Here is an 8,347-nt window from a genome sequence, read left to right as displayed (position 1 = left end):
ACAAAAATCACAAACATTTGTTGCCACATTGTAGCCACAATTTTCATCGATTATGATTTAGAGATTAAGGGGCTTCCTTGAATGTTCCATCATTGTCAATCGATGTACAGAGCAAGCTTTTCAGTCCAACCAATCAGATCCATTTGTTCCTTCTGTTGGTAGGAACCGCCATGATGCTTCTAGAGAACTAAAGATGCACAGTGACTCTTTCTATGGTTTAAGGAGGAGGTGGTCAGCTACTGGAAAAATCCCAGCTCCCCTAGGGCTTGGGGACCTGAACTTTGTTTCACCCTACAGGTAAAATGGAGTCTGAAGTCAAAGGGGCAGTACTTAGGCCAAGGCGCTTTTTGCGAATAACTCCCAACATCAGAGTTATTAGTCCTTCGTCTTCACCTGTTGCCTTCGGGAATGAATGACAGGTAATTCCATGCAGCTCTCTTTGTCTGTCTTGCTGATGTCACTAATACACTCATTTTAAACCATGGAAAATGAGACATAACTATGAACTCTAGATCTAAGTTTAGGCTCCAAGTTTATTAACCTGAAAAATCAACTATACCCAGTACTCGAGGATGAAGGCTGTTTTAAGCAACTTCCTGAGAAAACTGATTAGTGCCATGTTTGCATCATATGCTTATTTACTATTCCTTCAGCATCTTCCAGATGCTCGGAGCTAAAGGTCTGTACCCATGTTTTCTTGTTCCCCTGCACCTAGAAATAGATTCGGTACAGTTTGTACCTTTGGATCAACAGCATTCACATAAGAATGGAAATTCATGCCTAGACCGCTACTTGCCTGTTTCGTGAACAATAGATGAATCAACAGCTAAACAGATGAACAGGATAGATATTTGGCATGACTAGGTGCCGCTAAGGAAAAGTGAGTCTGATGATATACTCAACAGCACAGAGCAAAAGACTAAATTTATCTCCAGTTTGCACCAGTTCACCCTATTAGCACAAATGCTTTGTGCATTTATTTCTGCTGTTGCCTGGTTTGTGAATCAGGACCCAAACCAACAAGTTTCCCCAGAACTTCTTTACTGGCATCGTCTTCAAATGTTTGGGAAATAAGGAAAAGAGTCATAAGTTAGCACACAAGAGAGCTAACCAAGGGAATTGCTAGGGCTTGGCCAGGGATTGCATGTCAGTGTGGTAGGAAGGGGAAATGGTGGCCTATAACCTCAGGGAATATTGCCAAAAGTCCACTCCTCTCTGGCCCTGTCCCGGAGGAAGTAACAGCCTGCAAGCAGTACCTCACTGTGGAGAAAAGCAAACCTAAAGCAGCCTTAGCTGTCACCCTACACCTGGAAGCAAAGTTTTCACCAATACCACCAACTTCTACTAAAACTCTTTAAAGCATTCAAATATTCGCAGAAATAAATTCTCTTGCGTCATGTGTAGCTTCAATATTGTTGCGAGTCAGCCAATCACATCTGGACCAGTGCTCCTTCCAAAAACAAAGTATAATGGATCACCAGAGCCAAAGCCAAAGGAGCTTCCTGAATGCTAATTAAATGTTAAGCTTTTTTTTTTTTAAATTATTGTTGCTTTCAGGAAGAATTGGGCCTGAAGAAGGAAAAAGTCTAAAATGATCCTGCAGTTAACTGCTGCTCTGAAGGTTTTGGGTACAACTCCAATACTGTATTCATTCCATTATCGCTTGTAATGAAGGACAGAGATGAGTGAAAGGTTTTGTTACCTGCAAACCCTGAGTGCTGGAGAGCAATGTTAACCTGATTCAACTCTAACATTTATAAAGCAAAGCCATAGAATTTGAGGCTACCTAACTTTGAGGATTCAAGAGAATTTTTTTTCACTTCAGATCCCCAGCTCAGCTTCCAGAGGTGGATGATTGGAAAGAGCAGAGGTGACAACGGCTCAATCAAAGATCAGGTGCCAGAAACGCAGGCAGACAATTCAAGAAAAGGTAACTGCTGAGGTGTGCCTAAAACACCGGCTCAGGGAGCAGAGGCTTCTGGGTAATGCACTGGCCAGAGTTCTAGCATGTAATGCTAGAGATGTTGGGTGGAAGCAGTGACAATTAATGAATGTGTTTTCCCAAACACGTGAACATGAGGAGTAGCTAAAGCAGCCTTCAGAATAGAGTGCAGTTGTAACACCTGTCAAAGGAGGGGATGGGAAGAGGGAAGTTGAGGGAACACTTCAGACTCGTGCAGGGTCCTGGAACAGTAACAGCCAGGTGGATGGAGAGTCCTTCAGGCACATCGTCTACTGTATGATGCCCACACCCGCGGGAGGGGCCTGTGCTGTGTACCTGTGTTCCATCATCGACTGGGAGAAGCTTGAGGACCATGGTGCCTCCCTGCAGAATTGTGTCAGATCCTAGAAGGGAGGAGCCTGGGGCTGTCCGTCAGCCTAGTTCTGCAATACAGAAGGCCAGGGTGGTGAGTCTTCATGGGTTCCAGGTCAACTGGCATCACTGAATTTTTCCTGCCCAGGGGTCCAGCTTCTAATGGTTTCCATTGTGAAGGTTAACCTTGTCAACTCCTGGAAACAAAAAAGTCTCTGGGCACATCCGTGAGGGATTATCTAGAACAGATTAATGAGATATTGTCATGTCAGGGCCCATGAATCTGGGACTGAATGAAGAGATGACAGCAAGCTGAAGGCAAACACAATCCCTCTACCTCTTGCCTGAATACCTGGTGAGCAGCCACCTCAAGTTCCTGTTGCCAGGACTTCCTGATTATTATGGTCTGTACCCTGGAACTGTGAACCAAAATAAGCTCTTCTTTATGTGCCTTTTTAGGTGGTTTTGTCACAGTAGCAAGACAAACACCTAATAAACCCGTCAAGGACCGTGTTTGTGGCAGTGTTCCGTAAATTGTATTTATCGGTTAAGGAATTCTCCTTTCTGGCTTACTAAATGTTTTTATTTTCCTTCTAATAGTCACGATTTTTTTTTTACTGAGATGAGCATATGGGTCTCCTCCCATCTGTTAATATGGTTATTAACATGGATATGTTAATAATAATAAGATCCATATGGATCTTGTAGTAAAAGCCCACTCTTACGTTCTGGAAATAAATCTAACTTGAGTATCAGGTGGCATATTTTTATTCAATTCTGCATTTGACCTGCTAATATTATGTTTGAGATTTTACACATATAATCACAAGGGCGATTAGTCTAAAATTTTCCTTTGTTGTCAAGTGTTTATCTGATTTTTGAATCAAGATGTTCTCAACATAATATTTGGAGAATAGTCCATATTTTTGTGTCTAGAAATGTAAAGAATACTTGGAATGGCCATTTTCCATTGTCTTCTTTATGGGAAAAGTTTCATTGCTCTATTGAAATTCTATGATGAACCTGAGAGTTAAAACCAATATACATGCATACATATGCATGTATGCAACAATAATAATCAAAGAAAAAGAATCTAGAGTCTTGAACAATTGTTCTCAACCTGTGGGTCTTGATTCACTGGAGGGTCAGAATTTCGCTTCACAGCGGCTGCATATCAGACATCCTTCAGATCAGATATTTATTTACACTGTGATTCACAGCAGTTGCAAAATTAGAGCTATGAAGTAGCAATGAAATCATTTTATGGTTGGAGGTCACCACAACATGAGGAATTGTATTAAATGGTCGCAGCATTAGGAAAGTTGAAAACCACTGATCTTGAGGGTATGGGGACTCGGAAGGACTTCAAGGAAAGGCAGCTGGGAGGGGCAAGAGGGTGCAAGGAGAAGAGGGAAAATGATGTAATTCTATTTCAGTTAGAAATTCATTTTTAAATAAAAAAAGAAAGGGAGAAAAAAGCCTGGTTCTAGTTTTGACAAAGAATGGAGCAATATGCAGATGAAGGCCAGCATAGTCTATAATTAAGAACTTTAACATTCTTGTTCAAGCATTAACTGTTAAGTAAAATGTATCTTGTCTTCAATATAGGAGATGTTTAGGTTTCCTGTGTCTTTAGGAATATCTTTGTGAAGTAGGAGGTTTTTTAACAAATTTATTCATTTGACTGTTGTGTGTGTGTGTGTACCTGCATGTACATATGCATGTTTGCACGTGTGCACGTATGCATTTGGAGGACTGCATTTGATAACGGGTGACTTTGCCCATCACTCTCCACTATATATATATAGGCACGGTCTCTTGCTCAACTCAGAACTTGATCTTGTGCTAGTCTGGCTAGCCAGCTGGGCGGAGGGACTTTCTGCTTCTGCTTCTGCTTTCCATGTGCAGGGTCTACAGTGTCTGGCATGACCACCTTGCTTTAATGTGGGTTCTGCGGATCCCAACTCCAGTCCTCACAGTTTCACGGCAAGCATCTTACTCACTGAGCTGTCTTCTCTGCTCCCAAAAATGTCTCCTTTACGGTTTCAAGTCCTCTTGTCTTAGTAATGCACCAAGTTTAATCAGTGCTGCCCAGTTGTTCATGGTTGTGAAGTTATCCTCTGAGGGCATGGGCAAGCAGCCAGTGGTCACCCCTCAAAAAAAAAACCCTAATTGTCCCTCCTCTAGTATCCATCAACTGCCAATAGCTCCTCAGCTATGGAACCTCAGGATCTCCTCCTGTCTCCACATTGGAATATGTAACTGGTTTCATCTTGGGCAAATAAGGGCAGTTGCTGTAAGTTCCTGAGTGCAATGTCATGTCGTGTTCGGAGGACAACGTTCATTCTTGTCATCTAGCTCTTGCAACCCTTCCACCCTCTTCTGTGATGTTCTCTGCACGTGGGAGGGTGTGGGTGTGAGCGGGACAGACGTTCTGTCTATGGCTGAGCATTCTCAGTCATTTATTCTCTCACTTTGAGCACTCAGGAGTCTCTGCCTTTACCACTGCCCCTGTGTTCATAATGCTACCTTACCGATGAAGAATCTCGGTACTGAAAATAAGCCTAGGTCTGTTATCTGTTTGTTTGTTTCTTGTTTTGCTTTGTTTTGTTTTGTTTTTGAGACAGAGTTTCTCTGTAACTTTGGAGCCTGTCCTGGAACTAGCTCTTGTAGACCAGGTTGACCTCGAACTCACAGAGATCCACCTGCCTCTGCCTCCTGAGTGCTGGGATTAAAGGCATGTGCCATCACTGCCCGGCAAGCCTAGGTCTGAACTAGGCACTTGCTACTTTTGCTAAAAAAGCATCGATTTCTTTCTTGGACTCACAGTTCATCTTGAATTCTAGAATAAGCAAACCTTGCAGGACGGACAGTTATCTGTGATGGTGAGGTGGGCTGCTAGAACAGGGAGGCAGCTGTCTTACAAGACTTAACCAGGTCTGCTTAACTCTTGCCCCTCTGCTCCAGCTCGTCAGCTCTTTGAGGATAAAGTTCATGTCAGTAGTGTAAAAATGGGCTTGGGGGATCACTGAACCCCTCTATATGTTCTCTCCAGCGTGACCACATCAAATAAATCTCTCTCTACTTTTCACCATTCCCAGCAGAGGATAGGCACAGGGTCTCTTGTCTGATTCTGAGTAGGATAATAGAAAAGTCTAAGGAATATATCTCAGACCACAATGCTGTTAGATACCAGAAACACAGACCTTTGGAATTAGTGATAATAACTACTATTATATCAGCAGCTATCATTTATCCAGTGTTTTCCAGTCACTTTCCTAAGTTCTTTGCATATATTAACCAACTGATTTAATCCATACAACTAACCCATGAAGCTGAACTAAACTGACCACCATTCACCATTCAGTGATAAAAAAAAAACTGGCATAAAGGGCTTTAGTAACTTTCTCAAGCCACACAGCACAGAGACACGGCGACACCATAATGTTGCTCTATTTGCTGGTAAACTTTAAATGCATGAGAAGGAGACCTGGAGTCATAGTCATTAAGAATAAAGCTAGAACTCGGAATAGAGCTCAATGATAGGACACTTGTCTATCACACACAGGGCCTTGTGTTCAGCTCCCAATACTGAAAGAAAACAAAACAAGAAGGAGTTCTAGGTATCCCCCTTCCCATTTCAGCACAAAAGATCAAGAGACAGAGGTCGTGTGCTGCTCTTGGGTGTTTTGACATGTGGATCCTCCAGGGAAGCTCAGATCTCCTGTTGATGAGGAGCGTAAGTGAGCCCTTGAAAGTATTGCATGGTGTAAGTCTTAAGTATTCTCAGGGTGAGGAATCTTTTTAAAAAACAAATCACAAAACTCTCGCTTATTATTGCTATCCGATCTGCAAGAGTCGCTCTCTCAAAACAGTTACTCTGGGTGATGGGAGTGTGAGCAGCAGCATTGCCCAGCAGTTGCTATTACTACTCAGTCATACACCACCAGCAGCCTCAAGAGCCTTCTTATACAAGAGGTCACAGACTACAGCTTGACCATGTGCGAGTTCCTATAGCTCTCCTAATTACTTCTAAATATCAAAATGTCAGTACCCCTTTGTGGTTTAATAAACACATCAATGAGAGAAAACTCCGGCAGTTATTGATGCAGACATATGCTTTCTAAGGAGAACTAATTTATCTAGAAGATTATGAAATACCCCAGAGCAAAGAGTACAATTGTGTAAGTCGGTCCTTTGTTCAACATGCTTGTTATCTGCGTGCCCTAAATCCACATGAAACCAACCTCACAGGCAAATGTCGGCCTCACAAGCAGAAACTGCTGATGGCTCCCCAGCACCCTGACCGAGGCTGACCAGTCTGTATCAGTGTCTCTACCTAAACTGTGTTCGTGAAACTGCAAAAACTCATTTTCTTGGGAGTGGGAAGAATTGATTGCCAACTGAATAGTGAAGAGCATTTTAGATCTAGGGCCTTTTCCCATTCCCAGTCTTCTCCAATTGTCTTTGTGAGTTTACAGGCATTTGGGCTACATCCTTGACTTGCTCCTGTATTAAGAATAAAGAAGATAAGTTCATGCAGGGGAAAAATAACAAAGGAGGGACTTTCCTACAAGATCTTTGAAAAGGGGGACATTTGCATAAGCCATATTTAACCAGAATCTTTGTTTTATGTTTTTCCTTTCTAGACTCCCTCCTATTCTCCACCCTCCCACTCATCAGAGAACAAAGGCTTCAGGATGCCTCCTAGGGACCTTCCTGGCTCATCATCTTCGTGCCTGGATAATTACATTTAATGACTTGCATCTCCTGCTTCCATTTTCCCCCCTCTTAAATCATCAGATATACTTGTCTTCCAGATGCGGCTGTGATTCTCTCCCTCTCTTGCTCTCGTTTTCCAAAGACTGCGGTACAAGCTTCGTGAGCTTTAATTTGAAATTTAAAGCCCTGGGATGACATTTCTCTCTCTGCTTTTCTTTAAGACAGTGATATTTGTCTGCATAGCAACAGGCCCCAGGAACATTTCTTTTCACTTCTCTGTTTCCCTTTAAAAAACAAAACAAGCCGGGTGGTGGTGGCGCATGCCTTTAATCCCAGCACTCCAGAGGCAGAGGCAGGTGGATCTCTGTGAGTTCGAGGCCAGCCTGGTCTACAAGAGCTAGTTCCAGGACAGGCTCCAAGCTACAGAGAAACCCTGTCTTAAAAAACAAAACAAAACAAAACAAACAAACAAAAAAAGCAAGGCCTCCCAGGGATATCCTAAGATGATATATTAAGACTGGGCACAAACCCTCATATCAAGGCTGGACTAGCCAACCCAGCAGTAAGAAAAGGGCCCCAAGTGCAGGCAAAAGAGTCAGAGACATTCCTACTCCCATTATTGGGACTCCCACAAGAACATCAAACTACATATCCCTAATGTGTATGCAGAGCATCTTGCTCACGCCCACAAAGGTCCATGTTTGTTCCTTTAGTCTCTGTGAGTGCCTATGAGCCCTGCTTAGTTGATTCTATGGGCCATGTTCTTGTGATGTCCTAGAGTCCTCTGGCTCCTTCGATCCTTCCTCCCAATATTCTGTGGGATTCCCCCGTTCTGCCTGTAGGTCTCTGCAGCTGCTCCCATCAGTTTCTGCCCCTCTTATAACAACATGCACAGATCTATGAATATAGCAGGAAATCATTGGGAATCATTTCTTTGATTTTTTTTCTTGTCAGTCATGTTTGGACACATGACTCTCCCAGGGAAGGGGAAATAGAATAGATTTTGTGAGTGGACTCAGTGCCAGTGGGATGAAAGCAGGAGGGATCAGGTGGGGCTGAGAGGAAAAAAGGAGAGAGTAGTGGAAAAGATGACCCGAAATGGGTTATTTGGAGGCGGATGTAGAAGCCTAGTGCAGTGAAAACTCCCTGGAATCTCCAAGAGTGACTCTAGCGAGTCTTTAACAATAGGGGGATGTAGAGCCTGGACTGGCCATCTTCTAGAACAAGGCAAGGCTCCTAGCAGTGAGACCAGGACACCAACCCAGCCACACAACTTTCATCCTACAATCTGTGTTGCCTGCAAGCTGTGTT

This window comes from Microtus pennsylvanicus, chromosome 10, assembly GCF_037038515.1.
Source record: "Microtus pennsylvanicus isolate mMicPen1 chromosome 10, mMicPen1.hap1, whole genome shotgun sequence".
In the NCBI taxonomy this organism is placed as follows: domain Eukaryota; kingdom Metazoa; phylum Chordata; class Mammalia; order Rodentia; family Cricetidae; genus Microtus; species Microtus pennsylvanicus.
Note: the sequence above shows the minus strand (reverse complement) of the source record.